This window comes from Macaca thibetana, chromosome X (assembly GCF_024542745.1).
Source record: "Macaca thibetana thibetana isolate TM-01 chromosome X, ASM2454274v1, whole genome shotgun sequence".
In the NCBI taxonomy this organism is placed as follows: Eukaryota; Metazoa; Chordata; class Mammalia; order Primates; family Cercopithecidae; genus Macaca; species Macaca thibetana.
In genome coordinates this window covers 38,539,570-38,562,921 of record NC_065598.1, presented here as the reverse complement: position 1 = coordinate 38,562,921, position 23,352 = coordinate 38,539,570, and the positions used below count along the sequence as shown (strand labels likewise).

The 23,352-nt window shown below is 36.9% G+C and overlaps 1 long non-coding RNA gene across 1 annotated transcript; it reads right to left on the bottom strand.

Annotated features, from left to right (window-relative positions):
• Nucleotides 1-20,037: 20,037 nt before the first annotated feature.
• On the bottom strand, nucleotides 20,038-22,787 carry LOC126946369 (uncharacterized). The gene is made up of 3 exons (XR_007722648.1): nucleotides 22,437-22,787; nucleotides 21,904-22,330; nucleotides 20,038-20,391 (listed from the first exon to the last, which is right to left on the bottom strand). It is a non-coding gene; the product is annotated as an uncharacterized LOC126946369 (long non-coding RNA).
• Between the last annotated feature and the right edge of the window lie 565 nt (nucleotides 22,788-23,352).

The following is a 23,352-nucleotide window of genomic DNA, read 5'->3' as shown; positions in this document are numbered from 1 at the left end:
ATCTCAGAAGAGTTAGACTAGACAGAAAAAAGTTTTAGGAATTTATCTCAATTATATTTTCCTTTTCATGTATGTGTACTTAGTACATCAAAAACAACTTCTAATATTTATAAAATAAAAAAGATTATGTGATATTTAAAAAGCATTACAGCAGTTTAATTGGAGCATTTTTCTTCTTTTCTGGTGGCATATAAAACCATGGTTCATCTTATAATTGATGTCAACTTGAATGCAATGAAACACAGTAGGTTCAATAGAATGTTAGCAGAAGCCATGGAAGCAACTTTGGCATCACTTGCTTAAGGGGCAATCCTAGGGTCTCGAATTTCACTTTTTCTCCCATTCCACTGGCTGGAGTGGCAAGAGAGTTGCATTGCCCAATATGGTAGCCACTAGCTAGCCATGTGTAGCTATTTAAATTCTAATTAATTAAAATTTAAAACTCAGGTCTTTGATTGTAGTAACCACAATTCAAGTGTTCAGTAGCCACGTGTGGCTGCTAATTACCATACTGGATGGCACAGATATACATAGAACATTTCCATTATCATAGAATATTCTATTAGACAGCACTGAACTCAGTGACTTTGGAAGCAGAGCATTGAAGATGACACAGCCACTCTTGGTCTGGATTCTTGCACAATCGCTTGAAGCTGGGATGCCCATTGACCTGGAACACTCACCTCCAATTGTTCACATGAAATAGAAATAAAGCACTTTATTCTTCATGCTATATTATTGCTGGATACCTTAGTAGAGTGGTTCACCTTTGGCACTAATTAATACTGTTGGTTGACTTGTTTATTGTCTCTCTTCTCCAGTAGATTCTAATGGGGCGTGTATGTGTTTCAGAATTTAGCACAGTGCCTGACACATAGTAGGTCCTTAAAAAACATTTATTAAATGATTTATTTAATAAATATGAGCACGTAGGAGGGACAGCCATGATTTAGAAGATGAGGAAAGGTTTCCTGCAGGAAGTAGCATCTAAGGTGAGACTTGAAGGATGAATCAGAGGCAAGAGAAATATAATGCAGGAGGAAGAGGATTCCAAATGAAGAGAAGACCTAAGGGGAGAGAGCAAGGGGCTCTGCAGAGAGCAAAAATTCAACAGGTTTGGAGGTGGATGGAAGCAGGAGGTGAGAGTTAGACGGGGAAGAGATTATAATGGGCTATGTAAGCCCTGTTAAGATCTTGTTTTGCATCCTGAGGGCAATAGAAGCGCTCCTAAAAAAAATTTTTGCTTTTACTGAGCCACTTTAAAATTTTCCCAGTAGAGTGAATGTTATATTCTTAGAAGCATTTGAGGAAGGAGAGTCCCTGACACTTTGGGTTAACAATTCCTGCACTTAGCCAAGATCCTTATGGAAGCTTTCCTTGTGTGTAACCTAATTTTTTTAACCAATGTATATTGTTGTTGTTGTTGTTTAGTGGACCTAAAACACACTGGTTACTGTTCTCTATGGTTTTTCTTTTTCATGAAGTGGGAAAGTACTGATGAATAGGTAAAACCCCTGTGTTATATGTTAACTGGGCTGATGCCAAGCATGTTCCTCCATATGGCAGTTTGAATGAGGAGGGGCCTGATACAACCAGTAAATAGAAATGGGATAACAATGGAATCCCACTACACACTAAGAGAGATTGAAAGCCTGTCTCAAGTCTTGTCTTCCTTGGAACAATGATTCCAGGTACTATCACTTTCATTTATCAGTGATTTTGGGAATTCTAGAGTCTTTGTGAGAATGATGATATGTGGAAAACAGAAAAATCACCTCTATCACTGAGGTGATGCTAACAATTTATGTATATTCAAAGAACCAGCAGTATCAAAAACTTTCTCCTCCTGTCTTTTTTATGCTCTCTCTTGAAGGCTCACCAACATTTATGACTTTGGCCATTGATGTTAACTATTACTTTCAATTCTATGTCTCTAATAGCTCTCTTGTGACTTTCAGATCTTCATGACTACCAATTACTACACATCTTCATCTGGAAGATTCAAAAGCTCCTCAAATTTAACATGTCCCAACCCTGATTCTCTATCACTCCCATATCCACCCTACAAATATGTTCCTCCTTTTTATTTATAGTGAGAATATTTTGTCTATCCAATTATAAAATCCACAGACTTGTGAGTGGTCCTTGACTTCTGCTTTTTCTCAGACCCCTCAGCCTCTCTGTCACCAGGCTTAGTCATATCTGCCTTCTAAGCATCTCTTGAATTCACCCCATCTTCTCCAACCCCTCTACTCATTGCCAGAACCCATATGTTCATTGTTTACTGTATCTAGCTGCAAGTTCCTACAATCTGGAGTGATATTTCTAGGACCCAAACCTAAGGATATCATTCCTTTGCTTACAATTGCTAAATGACTGCCCACTATAATACTTTCAGGAAAAAAAATCACACTCAAGAACAGAGTGCACAAGACCCTTCAGGATCTAATTTCTTCTCACCTCTCTCATTTAATCTCTCACCCTCTCCTTAGATCTCCTTATGCCTCTTCTTCAGCTACTAACAGACACAGTAGTTCTTACTCTACTTTGTACAGTTGTTCTCTTTACCAGACACGTACTTCCACCTCTTTATTCACCTGGAAAAAAATTTTACCTGGCCTGCAAGGTTTTGTTTGGTAGCTTTTACCTAAGGTTGCTTTTTTTTTATTTCGAAGTAGCGCCACTCAATACTTAGAGAACACCATGGTTTTGTCATAATACTTATGATGCCATGTAGAATTGTTTGCTAATTTGCCTTTTTTTCTGTCTAGACATGGGTTGCATCAAAGGTAGAAATCTATCTCATTCATCTGTATAAGTACAGTGCCTACCATAATGCCTGACACATAATAAATTACCCACAAAAGTCTGTTGAAAGAATGATCATTTTTTTTCTTTTTATACAGTCAAAATGGTAAGATCAAAAGCCATAGTGATTATATTTGTATCATGGGAATGAAATGATAGCTACAGGTTCTGCAGCCACAGCAAACTGCAGGACTGGACCTAGGAGGTAGGGTAATCAGAATCACTTTTGAAAGGTTATCTGAAGATCTGGTTCTGATAAGCAAAAATACAGGGTTCAAGTGAGGGAGATTTGATGTCTTACCAACCACAAAAATCTGTAGGTGGAACAAAATTGACAGACCACTAGCAAGACTAATAAAGAGGAAAAGAGAGAAGAATCAAATCGACGCAATTAAAAATGATAAAGGGGATATCACCACCGACCCCACAGAAATACAAACTACCATCAGAGAATACTATAAACACCTCTACGCAAATAAACTGGAAAATCTAGAAGAAATGGATAATTTCCTGGACACTTACACTCTTCCAAGACTAAACCAGGAAGAAGTTGAATCCCTGAATAGACCAATAGCAGGCTCTGAAATTGAGGCAATAATTAATAGCCTACCAACCAAAAAAAGTCCAGGACCAGATGGATTCACAGCTGAATTCTACCAGAGGCACAAGGAGGAGTTGGTACCATTCCTTCTGAAACTATTCCAATCAATAGAAAAAGAGGGAATCCTCCCTAACTCATTTTATGAGGCCAACATCATCCTGATACCAAAGCCTGGCAGAGACACAACAAAAAAAGAGAATTTTAGACCAATATCCCTGATGAACATCGATGCAAAAATCCTCAATAAAATACTGGCAAACCGGATTCAGCAACACATCAAAAAGCTTATCCACCACGATCAAGTGGGCTTCATCCCTGGGATGCAAGGCTGGTTCAACATTCGCAAATCAATAAACATAATCCAGCATATAAACAGAACCAAAGACAAGAACCACATGATTATCTCAATAGATGCAGAAAAGGCTTTTGACAAAATTCAACAGCCCTTCATGCTAAAAACGCTCATAAATTCGGTATTGATGGAACGTACCTCAAAATAATAAGAGCTATTTATGACAAACCCACAGCCAATATCATACTGAATGGGCAAAAACTGGAAAAATTCCCTTTGAAAACTGGCACAAGACAGGGATGCCCTCTCTCACCACTCCTATTCAACATAGTGTTGGAAGTTCTGGCTAGGGCAATTAGGCAAGAGAAAGAAATCAAGGGTATTCAGTTAGGAAAAGAAGAAGTCAAACTGTCCCTGTTTGCAGATGACATGATTGTATATTTAGAAAACCCCATTGTCTCAGCCCAAAATCTCCTTAAGCTGATAAGCAACTTCAGCAAAGTCTCAGGATACAAAATTAATGTGCAAAAACCACAAGCATTCTTATACACCAGTAACAGACAAACAGAGAGCCAAATCAGGAATGAACTTCCATTCACAATTGCTTCAAAGAGAATAAAATACCTAGGAATCCAACTGACAAGGGATGTAAAGGACCTCTTCAAGGAGAACTACAAACCACTGCTCAGTGAAATAAAAGAGGACACAAACAAATGGAAGAACATACCATGCTCATGGATAGGAAGAATCAATATCGTGAAAATGGCCATACTGCCCAAGGTAATTTATAGATTCAATGCCATCCCCATCAAGCTACCAATGAGTTTCTTCACAGAATTGGAAAAAACTGCTTTAAAGTTCATATGGAACCAAAAAAGAGCCCGCATCTCCAAGACAATCCTAAGTCAAAAGAACAAAGCTGGAGGCATCACGCTACCTGACTTCAAACTATACTACAAGGCTACAGTAACCAAAACAGCATGGTACTGGTACCAAAACAGAGATATAGACCAATGGAACAGAACAGAGTCCTCAGAAATAATACCACACATCTACAGCCATCTGATCTTTGACAAACCTGAGAGAAACAAGAAATGGGGAAAGGATTCCCTATTTAATAAATGGTGCTGGGAAAATTGGCTAGCCATAAGTAGAAAGCTGAAACTGGATCCATTCCTTACTCCTTATACGAAAATTAATTCAAGATGGATTAGAGACTTAAATGTTAGACCTAATACCATAAAAATCCTAGAGGAAAACCTAGGTAGTACCATTCAGGACATAGGCATGGGCAAAGACTTCATGTCTAAAACACCAAAAGCAACGGCAGCAAAAGCCAAAATTGACAAATGGGATCTAGTTAAACTAAAGAGCTTCTGCACAGCAAAAGAAACTACCATCAGAGTGAACAGGCAACCTACAGAATGGGAGAAAATTTTTGCAATCTACTCATCTGACAAAGGGCTAATATCCAGAACCTACAAAGAACTCAAACAAATTTACAAGAAAAAAACAAACAACCCCATCAAAAAGTGGGCAAAGGATATGAACAGACATTTCTCAAAAGAAGACATTCATACAGCCAACAGACACATGAAAAAATGCTCATCATCACTGGCCATCAGAGAAATGCAAATCAAAACCACAATGAGATACCATCTCACACCAGTTAGAATGGCGATCATTAAAAAGTCAGGAAACAACAGGTGCTGGAAAGGATGTGGAGAAATAGGAACACTTTTACACTGTTGGTGGGATTGTAAACTAGTTCAACCATTATGGAAAACAGTATGGCGATTCCTCAAGGATCTAGAACTAGATGTACCATATGACCCAGCCATCCCATTACTGGGTATATACCCAAAGGATTATAAATTATGCTGCTATAAAGACACATGCACTCGTATGTTTATTGCAGCACTATTCACAATAGCAAAGACTTGGAATCAACCCAAATGTCCATCAGTGACAGATTGGATTAAGAAAATGTGGCACATATACACCATGGAATACTATGCAGCCATCAAAAAGGATGAGTTTGTGTCCTTTGTAGGGACATGGATGCAGCTGGAAACCATCATTCTTAGCAAACTATCACAAGAACAGAAAACCAAACACCGCATGTTCTCACTCATAGGTGGGAACTGAACAATGAGATCACTTGGACTCAGGAAGGGGAACATCTCACACAGGGGCCTGTCATGGGGAGGGGGGAGGGGGGAGGGATTGCATTGGGAGTTATACCTGATGTAAATGACAAGTTGATGGGTGCAGCACACCAACATGGCACAAGTATACATATGTAACAAACCTGCACGTTATGCACATGTACCCTACAACTTAAAGTATAATAATAATAAATAAATTAAAAATAAAAAAATAAAAAATAAAAACACAAAACTAATTTAAAAGCAGTACCCTGAAATATTAGCCTACCATAAGGGATGTGAGGGATTGGGAGGCTGCTTTAGAGGTGAGTGAGATAGAAAGGGTTCAGCTTATCATGCTCAAATTTATACTCCCTAGAATAATTTCTGATGATTCAAGAAGGAAAATGAATTATCTTCATTCAGTCTACATAAATTAGAGGTATTAAACTGGAGAATAAGGTAGAAGTTGGAACACATTCAAGACCATAAAAACTAGGAAAATATCTGTTCAAAATATATTATGTGGATTTAATGAACATTATAACTCAAGTTCCTTTCAGTACATAATGATTCCAGACTACATTGACTCTTGAACAACACAGGCTTGAACAGCATGGTCCACTCATACACACATTTTCTTCTGCCTCTGTCACCTCTGAGACAGCAAGACTAACCCCTCCTCTTCCTCCTCCTTCTCAGCCTACTTGATGTGAAGATGATGAAGATAAAAGACATTTATTATGATTCACTTGCACTTAATGAATAATATATATATATATTATTTTCCTTTTGATTTTCTTAAAAAAAAAATCTGTAGGTGGAATATAATGTATTATTTATTTATCTTTCTATATTTATTTGTTTGTACTCCTCTTCAAACCAGGGAAGAGTGGAGGTACTTTGAATAAACTCATTTGATATAATAATTTGTTTAAATAGATGTAGAAAATAGGACAAGGGAAAATAAAGGCAAGGAATAAAATAAAATTAAGATTATACTTATTTTTTTTCCAATAGATCAACAGGGATGACAGATCAAACATTTTAAGATAAAATTTTAAAAACCTAGCCAAGGTCATAAATTACAAAATAATCTCTGGGAAATATAAATAAAGCAGAAACTTAAAGCAGCAATTTAAAAAAAGCTAAGAGCCTCTTTGGCAATAAATCAGAATCAAGAATCAGGTTTAAGTCGATGGAAGGACGTGGTGTTCAGTAATTATAGGTTAAACTGGGAGTAAGAGTATCCTATAACTAAGACCTGGTTGAAGCTACTCATGGCTCTGTGACTGGGTTGGTAACATCCCAATGTCGTCATGAAATGGGAGCTTTGAGCAAGCAACATAAAACCTGGGGTCCCAGTGGATCATGTGGAAGCAACTCCAAAACTGCTAGACAGAAAGAAGTGACCACATAAAGAAAGAAAGAAAAATACTGACATCAAACTCCCACTCAAAATAAGCCTGAAAACCAAATTTCCAAACACATGAAGAAATGAACATTAAGAATGACAGTTGATGAAATCAACAGTTAGGAAATAAATTTTCTTCAGATAAAGGGAAATTAAGATAGTAATATGAGAATAACTTTAATATTAGTATATCTAGGATCCTTAAAAAGACAAAAGAAAGACTATGACACAGAGAGAGAAAAAATAGAAAATTATGAAATGCAAGTAGGCAGAGTGGCTAAAATGATACTGGAATAAGTGGAAATGAAGAAGAACCATTTAGCAATCTTAGAAATAAAAATATAATTATGAAAGCAAACCAATAAACAAATCAATAAATAAGTCAGTTCTAGATTGGACTTAAAGAGAAAATTAATGAATTGGAAGATAGTCTTGTGGAATTTGTAAAAGAGTACAAAGAGTACGTTGTATTCCTAGTTATACAATGAAAGACCAGTTAAAAGCAAGAGTGAGAGAAGACTTCAACATACATCTAATTGGAGTTTAAAACAAAGGAACAGAATTTTCCAGAATTATGGCAATTACATAAGGTTAGTAAGTACTCAGATTAAAAGACGCACCAACTCTAAAGGGTATGAATAAAAATAAATCCAAACTTTAGACAAATTGTATTGAAATTTTAGAACATTACGGATAAAGAGAAAATTTTAAAAGCTACTAGAATGAAAAAGATAAATTATCTTCAAAAGAACAGTATTAAACTTAAAGCAGGTTTCTAATCTACAATAGATGCCAGAGACAGTGAAATCTTCAAACTGCTAAGGGAAAATCGTTGTCAACCTAGATCTTCATTTTCAGCTAAAATATCACTTACAGATGAAGACAAATAAAGGTATTTTCAAATATAAAAGACCCATTGATATTCACTAAATGAACAATTAAAGTATATGTTTCAGTAAGTAAAAAAGTGAATTCAGAGAGGAGTGGGCTACCGGAAATCATTATGAGCAAAGAAAAACATAATAATAATATAGGTTGATAAAATTAACTAGTGACCACTTAAAAAGTAAGAGCTATAAATTGTGTGGTTAAAAAAGGATGGAACTAAAATTCTAGACAAGATAACAAGTAACATGGGAAGGCTATCAGGTGGTAGCTAAAGGTTTGGGGGAGAAGAATAAAGATATTAAGTACTTTTAGACTTTGATAAAACATTTATAATTAAATTTTCATGTTGAAAATGTAAGAATAATTAGTAAAACAAGATAGAAATGCAACATATATCTTCTAAACTAGCAGTGGGAGGAAACAAAAGGGAATTATTTTCCAATCCATCAGAAGGTTGGAAGGATAACAAAAGCAGAAAACAGGAAATAAGCTGATAAAAATTAGTCCAAATATATCAGTAATGCAAAATTACATGTATAGCATGGTACCATTTATGTAATGTTTAAAAACTCATAGAGCAATTAATTCCATGTATTGTTTTCAGGTATCTATCTACCTGGTAATCTCATTAGACGAACATGGAAATGATACATAACCCATATCTAGGGGAAGGAAAGAGAGAATGGGATGGAAGTGAGGTACACAAAGGACTTTCACTGTGCACTCTATTTCTTTTAAGAAGTGTATGGTAAATGTGACAAGAGCCTAATATTTTATAAATCTGAGTGATGTGCTCACAATTGTCACTTTCTGGGCATCTGAAGTACCAAAATAACTATACCTAAGTCCATATCAAATATAACATAACCTCCAATTATCCAAATGAAAAAAAACTTTAAGAACAGTTTTTGGTCATTTTGAATTCATAAACTTCTAAGGAAACAGACAGAATAGTGAGAGATCTACTCAGAATATTTAATTTTCTAATAAAGTTATATATACATACTTAAAACCATATTTTATATAAAAATATTAATTTGGAAATATCCTTTTTCCTTATTAAACAATCGTATTTAAACTAATCATGCATCTTTGACATCAGTAACTTTCTTAGTAATTATAGGGATATGTTTGAGCCATCTAACACAGTTCTCCTGTTCGTATTATCTTCATTTTCCTCAAAGGTGAGATATAGTACCCTTTATTCCATGTATGAAGCTGTCACTGGAAATATCTGAAGCTTCAAGTTCTTACCCTCATATTAGGAAAATTTTAAAATAAATTTGTCCTGTGGGTTTATATTTACTATTTCCAAAGGTATCCACTTACTGCATTACTTTTTAAGCAATTCTTAAATGACTTGCTTACATCAACATCTAACTCTTGCAACTGTGAGGTCATGCCCCAATGTATAATGATAAATATGCATTAAATTTATTTGATTAATTTTAAATATATTCTGTCAGATGATCCTCCAATTGCATTGATTGAAATAATTTCTGGCTACTGTGTCTTGACCAAACAAGTATTTTGTTAATCAAAATAGATAAAGTAAACCAAAATAAGAAAGACAGTGTAATGGCAACAGGAGATTATCTTATATCTGGCATAACCTTACATTCAGCCATTTTTTTTTTTTGCTATTTCAAATTCACAGGAATGTATAAAAACAATGTAATATGAACATTTGTATATCCATCACCCAGAAGAGACTACTATTCTGAGCAATAATTTTGGCTTTTAAAAAAAGCTCCTTCCAGGCTTTCCAGTTTTCCTGCTCTTACCCTCTAAATATAATGAAATATCCTAGAAATAAATCAACAGAAAATGATAAAAAGGATTCATTCTAAATGCTGGATAGAAAAAAATGGACTGACTAGGGACCTCAGGACTTGAAGAACAACACTGCAGTGAGTTCTCTGGGTTTTCTTCCCCCCCGCCCCCGCCCTTTTACAAGGAAGAGAGAAATCTAGCAATGACGTAGCACAGAGACCCATACCCAGTGGCAGTGGCAGGCCAATCTATTCACAACGGTTGTAGCATTAGAGCTCAATCCAACTCCTGCCCCACACCAAACAATAGCAGCAAACCCAATGTATTAATAGCAGGAGCAATAGTGGGTCCTGAGTTGGACAATCCACCCACACTCTACAGCAGCCAGCAATATCATCAGTGGGGCCAGCAGGTTCTATGGTTTCCAGTCATTGATTTGGTAGCAGAAAATGACCCAAGGTGAGTGTCTCCAAACCCTCCACTTAATGGCAGAGAACTGTCCAGACCCTGTGCTTCCTGATCCTTTACTCAGTGGCAGAAGGCAGCCAGGTAGGCTATTCACTCCTTCAGAGGCACCTGAATAAGTAAGAGTAGGAAGCGAAATGGTGCCAAGTGACCAGTGAACAGGCTAGGTGAAATGCTCTCCTACTTGTAGGTTTGGAATACCCTACTCACCATATAATAATACTAAGAGAACCAGAGAAGCACCTTCCACTTCTGCAAGTGGCACCAGCAGGTGTCTAGTGGAAGCTCAAGTAGAGTTAGATGATTAAGTAGACCAGAATATTATCACAAAGTTTCAGAAAACTAAATTATCATTGAAACTACAGGTCACAAAAGTAGGAGAGAACCCATAAGCTAAGCCTAAATAGTGCAAAAACCTGCTATAAGAGAAGATTTAAATAGTCTCCTAAATAAGATCCAAAATGTCCAAAATACAATTTAAAAATTACTCACCATACTAAGAACCAGGAAGATCACAATTTGAACAAGAAAGGTAATCAACTGATACCAATGACAAGATGAATTAGATTTCAAAATATCTGACAAAGATTTTTCAGCATCCACCATAAAATCGCTTCAACAAATAATTATGAATTATTTTAAACAAATTAAAAGTTTAAAAAACATAGCAAAGGAATAAAAGTTATTTCAAAGTTAAAAGCAACCAGAGAGAAACAATGCATTGCCTAGAGGAAACAGGAATTCGAATGACAACAAATTTCTCATTAAAAAACATGGAGGCCAAAAGGAAGTGGAACAACATTTTCCAAGTGCTAAAAACAAACAAACAAAAAAAACCAACTGCTGTTAACCATGAATTCTATATCTGTTGAAATTATCTTTTAGGAATGAAGAAAAAATAAAGACATTCTTAGACAAAGGAAAACTAAAAGAATGTATTGCTAGCAAACATACCCTTAAAGAATAGCTAAAAGTAGCTTTCTGAATGGAAATAAAATTATAAAAGATACAAAAGAAGAATTGAAACTTTGGAAAGAAAAATAATAAAATGGGTAAAAATAAGGGCAAAAAATAAATTATTCTCATGAGAATCTTTAGTTATATTTGATGGTTGAAGCAAAAAATATAACAATATCTGTTGTGGTGCTTAAAATGTAGAGAAAATACATGAAATGATTATATTTTCCAAGGGAGGATGGTAATGGGACATTAATAGAAGACTTCAATTTTTTGCTAGAAGCAATCAAACACTGATACCTGTAATAAGTTACGTATGTATATTGTAGCACCTAGAGCAATCACTAAGAGAGTTATACAAGTGCTATACTAAAAACTAGTATAAATGCAATAAGATGGAATTTTTTTAAAAGTTCAAGTAATCCACAGGAAGACAAGAAAACAGAAAAAAGAAACAAGAAACCAACAGAAACACATAATAAAAGGGCAGACTTAAAGCTAACGGATTAATAGTTACTTTAAATGTAAATGGTTTAAATACACCAATTAAAAGATTATCACAGTGGATAAAATGTAATGACTCAATATATGTTTACTAACATTAACTCACTTCAAACACAATGACATAGGTATGTCAAAAGTAAATAAATGTAAAAGGTATATCATGCTTATATTAACTTTTTAAAAAATGGAACTAGTTATATTAATATTAGAGAATGTATACTTCACAGCAAAGAAGGAAAAAGAGTAGCATCATGTAATTACATTGATCAATACCATAAGAAGTAGTGAATCTAAATGTGCATGTACCAAACAACAGAGTTTTAAGATGCATAAAGCAAAAACTGGCAGGGCTGAAATGAAGTCTGGAAAACAATTCAGGAATAAAATGAGAAATTTGACAAAATATAGAAATAATTTTTAAAAATTATATAGATATACTAGAAATAAAGAATACAATAACTGAATTGAAAAACTCATTAGAAAGCTTTAGCAGCAGACTTGATTAGAGAAGATAGTCAGTGAGCTTTAAGACAGAACACATGAAATTACCCAATTTTTAAAAATCAAAATCAAATCAAGTATTTTCTATGACCACAATGGAATAAAACTAGAAATCAATAACAAAAGGAATATTGGAAACTGTACAAATTCATGGAAGTTAAGCAACATGCTCCCAAATAACGAATGAGTCAATGAAGAAATTAAAAAGCAAATTTAAAAATTCCTTGAGACAAATGAAAATGGAAACACAACATACCAAAACCTGTGGGATACAGCAAAAGCTGTGCTAAGAAAGAATTTTATAATAACAAATGCCTACATCAAAAAAGTAGAAAGATTACAAATAAACAACCTAACGTGATATATCAAGGAACCAGTAAAACAAGAACAAACTAAACTCAGAATTAGTAGAATTAAAAAATTACAAAGATCAAAGTGGAAATAAATGAAATAGATTAAAACAACAATACAGAAGATAAAGGAAACAAAAAGTTGGGTTTTTTGAAAAGATTGACAAAATCAACACACTTTTATCTAGACTAAGAAAAAAAGAAGACTCAAACAAATAAAATAAGAGACAACAAAGGAGATATTACAGCTAATACCACAGAACACAAAGGCTCTTAAGAGACTATTATAAACAACTATACACCAACAAATCAAAAAATCTAAAAGAAATGAATTCCTGGACACATACAAACTACCAAAACTGAATCATCATGAAGTAGAAAACCTGAACAGGCCAATAATGAGTAACGAGAGTGAAGCAATAATGAAGGCTCTCACATCAAAGAAAAACCCACGACCTGATGGCTTCCCTGCTGATTTCAACCAAACATTTTAAGAAGAACAAATACCAATTCTTCTCAAACTTTATCAGGAAATGAAGAGGAGGGCATACTTCCAAACTAATTTTACAAAGCCAGCATTACCCTGATATCAAAACCAGACAAGGACACAACAGCAACAACAATAAAACTACAGGCCAATATCCCTAAGGAACATAGATGCAAAAGTCCTCAACAAAATACTGTCAAACCAAATTCAACAACACACCAAAAAGATCATTCACCATGATCAAGTGGTATTTATCCCAGGGATGCAAGGATGGTTTAGCATATACAAATCAATAAACATAATACATCACATTAATAGAATCAAGAACAAAAACCATATGATCATTTCCATAGATGCAAAAAAGTGTTCAACAAAATTCAACATTTCATCATGATAAAAACACTCAACAAATTAGGTATAGAAGGAGCATACCTCAACACAATAAAGGCCATATATGACAAACTCACAACTAATATCATAATGAATGGGGAAAAGTTCAAAATTTGTCCTTTAAGATCTGGAATAAGACAAGAATGTCCACTTTCACCACTTTAATGTAACATAGTACTGGAAGTCCTAGACAGAACAATAGAGCAATAGAAAGAAATAAAGGGCATCAAAATTGGAAAGGAGGAAGTCAGATTGTTCCTGTTTGCAGATGACATAATTATATATACAGAAAATCCCAAAGACTTCACAAAAACACTATTAGAGCAATAAATGAATTCAATAAAGTTGTAGGACACAATATCAACATACAAAAAATCAGTAGCATTTGTATATGCAAGTAGCAAACCATCAAAAAAGAAACAAAGAAAACAATTCCATTTACAATAGCTACAAAAAATGATACCTATGAATAAACTTAACCAAGAAGGTGAAAGATCTCTACACTAAAATACTGTAAAACAATGATGAAAGAAAGTTAAGAGGACACAAATAGAAAGATATGCTCATGAATTAAAAGAGTTAATATCATTTAAATGTCCACACTGCCCAAAGAGATCTACTGATTCAATGCAATCTTCATTAAAAAATAAACAATAATTTTCTTTACATAAATAGAAAAAACGATCCTAAATTTTGCATGGAACTACAAAAGACCCCATACAGCCAAAGCAATTTTGAGAAAATGGAACACAGCTGAAGGCATCACAATATTTGGCTTCAAAACATACTACAAAGCTATAGTAACTAAAACAGCATTGTTATTGGCATAAAAACAGATGCACAGACCAATGGAACAGAATAGAGAGCCCAGAAATAAATGCACACATTTACAGTCAACCGATTTTTAACAAAAAAGTGCCAAGAATGCACATTGTGGGGGAAAATGTATCTTCAATAAATGCTGCTGGGAATAGTGGATATCCACATGCAGAACAATAAAACTAGATATTTATCTTTGACTTTGCACAAAAAACAAATCAAAATGAATTAAAGACTTAAATTTAAGACTGAAATCTATAAAATTACTATAAGAAAACATAAGGAAAATGCTTCCTGACGTTGGTTTGGGCAAGGGCTTTTTGGATAGAAGCTCAAAAGCACAGGCAACAAAAGCAGAAATTGACAAATGGCATTACATCAAACTAAAAGACTTCTGAACAACAAAGGAAATAATCAGTGAGTGAAGGGACAACCTACAGAATGGGAGAAAAATATTTACATACTATGCATTTGACAAGTGGTTAATAACCAGAATATACAAGAAACTCAATGCGATAGGAAACAAAACAAATAATCTGATTTTAAAATGGGCAAAAGATCTGAATAGACATTTCTCAAAAAAAGACACACAAATGTTCAGCAGGTATATGACAAAATGCTTAGCATCACTAATCATTAGGGAAAGGCAAATCAAAACCACGATGAGATATCACCTCACTCCAATTAGAATGACTGTTATTAAGAAGGCAAAAAATAACAAATTCTGTCAAGAATGTGGAGAAAGGGAAACTCGTATACACTGTTGGTGGGAATGTAAACTAGTACAGCCATTATGGAAAACAATATGGACATTACTGAAAAAAAACAAAAATAGAATTATCACTTAATAGAGGAATCCTACTGGGTATTTATCCATAGGAAAATAAATCAGTTTATCAAAGAGATATTTGCAATCATGTTCATTACAACACCGTTCACAATAGCCAAGAGATGGAATCCATTTAAGTGTCCAACAAGTGAATCAATAAAGAAAATGTCATACATATACACAATGAAATACAATTCAGCTGTAAAAAATAATGAAATCCTGTCATTTGTAGCAATATGGATGAATCTGGAGAACACAGTATTAAGTGAAATAAGCCAGGCACAGAGAGGCAAATGCTGCATGATTTCACTAATATGTGGAATCTAAAAAGTGTGTCTCAGAAATAGAGAGTAGAATAGTAGCTAGCAGAGGCTCGGCAGAGAAAAGGAAAGATGAATTCACAGGGATTATTTTCCCAAAAATTTAAAGAATTAACATCAATTTTACCCATCTCTTCCAGAAAATAAAAGTTGAAAGAACACTTTAGAACCCACTTCACGAGGCCAGTATTACACTGATACCAAAAGCAGAAAAAGACTGCATAAAAACAGCAAACTACATACCAATATAAATTTATAAACTTTGAAACAAAAAAATTCAACAAAATATTACCAAATTCAATTTAGTGATGTGTACAAATAATTACATGTCATGATCAAGCGGAATTTATTCTAAGTATGCAAGGCTGGTTATCCATCGTATCAACAAGGCAAAAGAGAAAAATCATATCAATAGAAATAAAAAAAATTGTAAATCCAGAACTCTTCATGTTGAAAACTCTCGGTAAGTTACAAATAGAAGGGAGCTACATTGATAAAAAACTTTTACAAAAAACAGCTAACATCATACTCACTGGTGAAAACTGTTTGTTCTCCCCTTAAGATTGGGAACAAAGTAAAGATGTTCACTCTCACCACTCCTATTCACCAGCGTATAGGAAGGTCTAGCTAGTGCAATAGTCAAGAAATAGAAATAAAAATCATAAAAAATTAGAAGGAGGAAATGAAATTGTCCCCATTTTCAGATAACATGGTTGTCTATGCAGAAAATTTCAAGGAATCTAAAAACAAACAAACAAACAAACAAAAAAACCACATTCCTGGAGCTAAGAGGTAAGTTCAGCAAGGTTGCAGGATGTAAGATCAACATATTTTATATACTACTAATGAACTGTGGAAACAGAAATTTAAAACACAATACCATTTACAATAACTCCAATGTGATTGCAAATACTTACAACCTTAGGTATGCTCTTAACAAAACATTTACAAGAGCTGCACAGTGTAAGAAATACTTAGATATACACTTAAAATATTTATAGGATCTGTACACTGAAAATTACAAAATGCTGATAAAAAAATCAAAGAAGATCTAATAAATGGAGAGACATTCCAGTAAGTGGATTAGAAGACTCAACGTAGTAAAGATGTCAATTCTCCCACATTGATAAACAGGTTTAATGCAATTCCAATCAACTTCCCATCAAGATTTTCTGTAGAGATAGACAAACTTATTCTAAAATTTATATGGTAAGTCACAAGCCCTAAAATAGGTAAGACAATTTTGAAGTGGAAGAATAAAGTATAAGGAATCACCCTCTGCAGTATTAAAGTTTATTATTATTTTCAAGTATGAAAATGAACATTTATTTAGCATGAGAAGGAATTGCAATAAATAATAAATTCTAAAAGGTTGAAAATACCATAATCATCACAAAAATTTTTTAAATCCAATATTTATATTAATTAACTTCCTGACACACTTCTATAATACATTCTCCCTACAGTTTTTAATTGCTTTCTCTTTAATTGCCTCCCTTATGAGAATTGTTTTGTTATATTTTCTATGGTGAGAAATGAAAAGCAATTATATTAAAGCTTATTATTGGCCACAATAATCAGGAGTGTGGACTTGGTGCAAAAATACACATATAAATTAATAGAACAGAACAGAGAACCCAGAAATAGCCCCACACGAATATGCCCAACTAAATTTTTACTAAGATGTAAAAGTAATCCAATGGAGAAATATCAGCCTTTCAATGAATAATGCCAGAGCAATTGGACACACATGAGTAACAACCACACACACACACAAAATAGCCTTGACCTAAACCTCACAACTTATGGAAAAATTAACTCAAAATGGATCATGGAGTTAAATGTAAAGCATAAGACTATGAAACATTTAGAAAAAAAAAAGAGAAAAATCTCTGTGAACTAGAGAGAGGCAATGAATTCTTAAAAATAACAGAAAAAGCACACTCAATAAAATTTTAAAAATTAGTAAATTGGACCTCATCAATATGAGTAACTTTTGCTCTGTGAAGTACCCCATAAGAGGATGAAAAGCCAAGCTAGAGTGAAAGGAAATATTTGCAAACCATGCATTTCACACAAAGGACTAGCATTTAAAATATATAAAGAACTCTCAGAACTCAATAGTCAAAAACAAACAGTCCAATTAGACAATTTGCCAAAAAAAAAAAAAAAGGAAAGAGACATTTCATCAGAGGATAAACAGGTGACAAGCACATGAAAAGATGTTCAGTTTCATTAGCTATTAGAGAAATGCGAACTAAAGCTATAATGAGATATCACTACACATCTATCAGAATGGCTAAAATAAAGCATACTGACAATATCAAATGCTGGTGAAGATGTGGGGAATCTGGATCATTTGTACATCACTGGAGAGAATATAAAATGGTACAGTCACTCTGGAAAACAATTTAGCATTTTAAAGACAAAACTAAACATGTAACCACTGTGAGATCCAGCAATCACTTATTGGATAGAATGCCAAGTCTCTAAATAAATGGAAATTTTTGTGCACATAAAAACCTATACATGAATATTCACAGTAACTTTATACACAAGAGCCAAAATCTGTAAACAACCTTGGTATCCCTCAGCAGGTGAATGGTTAGACAACCTGTGGCACATTCATACCATAGAATATTACTTAACGATAAAAGGGAATTAACTATTGATACACACACGTTGGATGAAATTTGACAGAATTATGCTGAGTGAAAAAACAACTGCCAAAGATTCCATATGTGTGACTCCATTTATATAACATTTTGAATTGATGAAATTTTTTAAATAAGTGGAGGACAGATTAGAGGTTGTCAGGGTTCAATGACAAGGTGAGTTAGAGCAGCAGGGATGTAAAGATTGTAACAGAGAGGTTCTTGCGGTGACGGAATTATTTTGTATCTTGACTGAATTTACAGGTAGTGGTCATAGGAACCTACACATGTGATAAAACTGTATAGAACTAAATACACACACATATACACACAAATGAGTACAAGTAAAACTGGGAAAATATAAAGATTCGTGGATTATATCATGTCAATATTCTGGTTGTAACACTATTATAGTTTTGAAGATGTTACCATTGGAGGTAACTGCATGAAGGGTACAGGTCATCTCTCATTAACAGTTCTTACAACAGCATGTGAATCTACAGTTCTCTTAAAATAAAAATCAACAAGCCTACAAAGCAGAGCTTTCTCCTGCCTTTCCTCCTCCAAACCCCCAGCTAATTGTTAAATATTTACCAGCATGTAGAACCACTTATTTTTGGAGAAAGGATTTTGTGTTAGTGAAGTTCATTGCAGTTTTTTTTTCCCCGAGTGCCTGACAGAGACTAACAGGTGGCTGGAGACAATAGAAAAGCCTGTGGCCTTGGGAGAGTATTTCTACTTCCCTTGGCCTCAGTTTTCCTTATCAGTAAAACAGAAATTAGTACTAGAGGGAAGTAAAGTGAACACTTATAGCAAACCTATTTTTGACTCCTTCCCTTACCCTCTCAGAAAAGCCCATTGAACTATGCATTATGAGTCTCCATGTTACGTACAAGGAATCAGAGGCCGAGAGGCATGCCCACCGCAGAACAAAGCCAGAATTGGAGTCCAAAGTCCCGGTACATTTCTTTACTGCTTGCTACCTGGAAGCCAGTCTAACTCCCCGACTCTAAATCCTTCAAGATGGCCTCTCCTGGTGGAAGCTGAGTTGGGTATAGAATGGCTGATCCTCTGAGTGGAGAGGGCTGGAAAAAATCCAGCTCATCCCCAGCCTGTAGATATGATTGCACCAGAAGCCACAGACCTCACGAGGCTGGCCTCCCTCCATTTACACCGCAGAGCTACCACGCAGGGACAGCTGCTAAGTTCCCCCGGCTTGCGTGTCTGTTCTCTGCTGTTCCCTGCAGCACAAACCCAAGACAGCTCTAAAGGTGGAGAGCATTCCCCTTAGGCAGCAAGTAGGGATTTGGGTTCAGCAGCTGTGAGCTACGGAAACATGGGTATCAACTCTGAATGAAAAGGGTGCAACGTTGGCACAGGGGACATGCCTGGTCCGTGAGGAAGGAAAGAAAGATTGCCTAAGGTTGGAGACCACATTGTTCAACAGAAACTGCCTTCTAGCACTCAGGAGTCTCCTTGGTGCTTTCCTCACAAACTACCAATCTGCTGCCCGTGATGTTTGAAAGCAAAGCAGTGTTTAAAGCCCTAAGCTGGGGGTCGGGAGACATGGGCTTCATCCAGTCCTGTGACTTCCTTTTAAGACTTTGGACAGGCCATGCTCCCATTCTGGGATTCAGTATCCTCCCTCATAAAATAAGGGAGTTGAGTTGGGGGTCCCTGAGCCCTCTCCCAGCCCCGCCAGCCCCCACAGCCAAGGTTAGCTCTAAGACCTGCATGTGGGGCCTGCCTGAATCCACCACAGCTCACAAACATTATTAGAACGGAAGTCCTAGTCGGATTTCATTTTTCTTCCAAGGCTGTTTATTGCCTAACAAAATGTACTTAGTGGTAAATTCGTGACTGTGATGTTAAGTGTAGGCTACGAAACCAGAGACAAAAAATATAGTTAGGGGAGGGGTGTGCAGCACAAAGCCAGAAGAGGGAGAGTTATGCAGAGGGTGGGGAAGCCTTGAATTCACAGGAGCATCTCATAAACACAGGCACCGTTGCTTATTTATGCACATCCTATGCCCTGTCTGGGTTCCGCGTGGTCTCCACTTCTTGTTAGCTTTTCAGCTGCACACCAGGCCCCAGCTGGTAGTGGCTAATTGCAATCAGCAGGTGAGAAATGTAGGTTCTCCGAAAAGGAATTATCTCCAGCACTGGGAACCATTCTGGGAAATGTAACAGACCTGGGAAGAGAGGGGGAGATGTTTAAAACCTGAACTTCTGTGAAAAGCATTAATTGAAAAAGACAGCACTGCGCACCAGGAACCCATGACTTGCTCGCCTGAAAATATAATGAAGCGACTTAGTGTGGAAGGAAAGATGGGGGAGCATTTCCATTTCTGCACAAGCAGCTCCTGCCTTGTGCACACAAGCCCTGCCTGCCCTCTTTTTCCAAGAGACCCAGAGAGCACAAAGGTTTGTTCTTGTAATTTCATGGTTACCTTTACATTTTTTTCTGCGCGAGTAAAATGACTTCACCAAACTAAGGACTTTTTATTTATTTTTAAAAGACAGACTGCATGCAATCTACTCTGTAGCTGAATGGCTTTACGAAGTAAGTTCAAAGTAGGTTCACAGTGTCTCGAGGTCACTGAACACCAGGTGTTCATTCAGCCTAGTGCCAAGTAAGAGAGTGGGACATGGGTGCAGCCATATACCCTAAAATGTTATTCAGCTACTTGGGGAAGTGAGCCCTGAGTCAGGGAGCAAAGTCCTGGCTGAAGGCTTGTCTGTGTCCCCAGCCTTAGGCTGCTCTCTGTGGCTCCTGTCAGAAGCACCTAGGGACAGGAGAAGGGCCTGCCTGGGTGGCCTTCATAGGTCTTACTGGCTGGCCCTGTGAAAACCCAGCTGATCACCCACAGATTCGGCTTCTCTCTGTGTGTTATCAGAAAAGGGAGTGAAAAGCGTACCAGAGGGGTGATTTGAATTTCATTTTCTCAATATGTCCCCCTGTGGGGAACGCTGCGTGGTGTGCATGCTGATTCAAAGAAAATTGTCTCTGCTCACAGGGGTTTAAGGCTAGTCATGGGCAGCTCACATTACACAGAGCTGAGAGGCGCCCTGAAAACCACCTGGGGAGGCCACACAACCAGGGGACTGGCCCAGCCACCTTTATGGAGAGGCTGCGTGATCTGGGCAGGCCCCAGAAGCCCTGAGGACTGCTGTGTCATCATCTATAAAACCAGCGAATTGAATGCCACGACCCTTCACCTCACTTCGCCTCTTGGATTCCATAAAAGGCAAATACTAAGATGTGGCTTCAAATACAAAAGATTCGCTCCCCAAAATAAATGTTGCCTGGGGGTTGGGGGAGGGTGGGTGGCTTTGTCGTTTCTTCCTTTTGGTTGTTTGTAGGACAAAGGGGAGGGGGAGGTTAGGCTCCAGAGTCCATCTCAAAAAGAATCACAGTCCCTGGTGGGAGGTCAGACTAAGGACAGATACTCTGACAGGCCAGGGAATCTTTGTACACCTGCAAGTACTCCCCCTCCTTCAACTCCTCAGCCACCTCATGGGCCAAAGGAATGTCAGAGGAGAGATTAAAGTCTCAAGGGGAGGAGATAAAGAGGCCTTGAGACCTTCAGCCTTGGAGCCAAACCCCAGGCTTTGTGATCAAAAGACAAATAAACAGCAATTCCCACTGGGTCTCTCAAATCTGCTGAGCGGCACAAATGTTTCCTCTTTATAAACAAGCTTACCTGGAGAAGGCAAAGAAAACCAGACCCTGAAATCCCACGCCGTTTTTGGCAGACCCCTCAGGAGAAACTGCTGCAGACAGCTTATCAAGTGCCTTTCTTATATCTCTCTGAAATAAGATGTCCAAGTTTGATAATAAACTGCAAACAAACGGAATCAGCCCACTCGTCATACCAGCTTCCTCATCCTGACACAGGGAAGGTTTCAAGTATGAGAAGGTTTACAATTAGAAGTCGCCAGAAGGATTTCAGAGGCCACTGGATCAGGAAGATGAACAGAGAGAGTGGATCGCCTGTGGCCTCTTTTCAACAAATATTAGGCTCTGTACTGCCAAATTGCACAATTCTAGGGGGCAGTATTCACACTGAAGTCTATAAAGCTGTGTTGCAGGGGGCATCATTCAATGGGGAATGCAGTGCCAATGGTGTCCTGTGGAGTGAAGAAAGACAAAGGCCACAATGAGTGCCCACTAGGTGCCACCACTTGGATACACCAGAGCACATATAAAGCAAATCTCTGCCCCAGTGACACTTACCTTCTCATTAGTAAGTTACGTAGGAAGGTAGACGGCAATGGCCACCATAGTAAGACTATATTAGCATGAAGAGTGGGGAGGGTTGCAATTTATAGTAGGGTGGTCAGGGAAAAGTTCATGAAGATGAAGTTACTTTAGAGCAAAGATGTGAAGAAATGAGAAAGTGAAACCTGTCAGAAGGCTCTCTAGGGTAAGAGGGATCCAGGTAGAGAGGACAGTGAGCACAAATGTCTTAAGGCAAGAGCATGCCTGGTAGAGCCAAAGTGCACCATGGGAGCCAGTGGAGCTCAAGTGGAGAGGCTGAGTGTGTCTCTGCAGGTCCTGAGTGCAGTAGAGAATCACAGAACATTATCGCTGGTGCCCTCACTGCTCCATCAGCCTGCTCTGCCAGGCTGGGATCTCAGTAGCCACCTCACAGGGTTCACAGGACTCCTTAGTTCTCCATTAACTAACACCTAGTCTCGGATATAGTCCCGTTTAATTAATAACCAACTAGGAGTAATGCCCCACCCCTCTGAGTCCCTAGCTCACCTGCATTTCAATGAGGGTGGCTGTAAAGACAAGTCAGGCTTCAGACCTCAAGCAGCAATCTTGGAATGCTGTGAGAGGACTGAGAGATGCTGAATTCTCCCTGCTTTGAAGTGCTGGGGACCTAAGACCATGGGGTCTCCCACATAATTCCCTGCCACCGTCATCTGAGCAGAGCTCCTCATAGTGTGTCTCGGAGATGGAGACACGTAGAAAGAGAGAGGGTGACTTAAGGTGTCCCTCACCAACTCCCCCAGGCTTACTGCAGAGACAACACCCTCTTTCTTCTCCTATCTCACCATACACAGAGTGATCGAATGAAAGTTTGCCTGACCCTCCCCCACCACCTTTTCCCACAAGAAAGTGGAGTAACCAATGGAGAAAATGA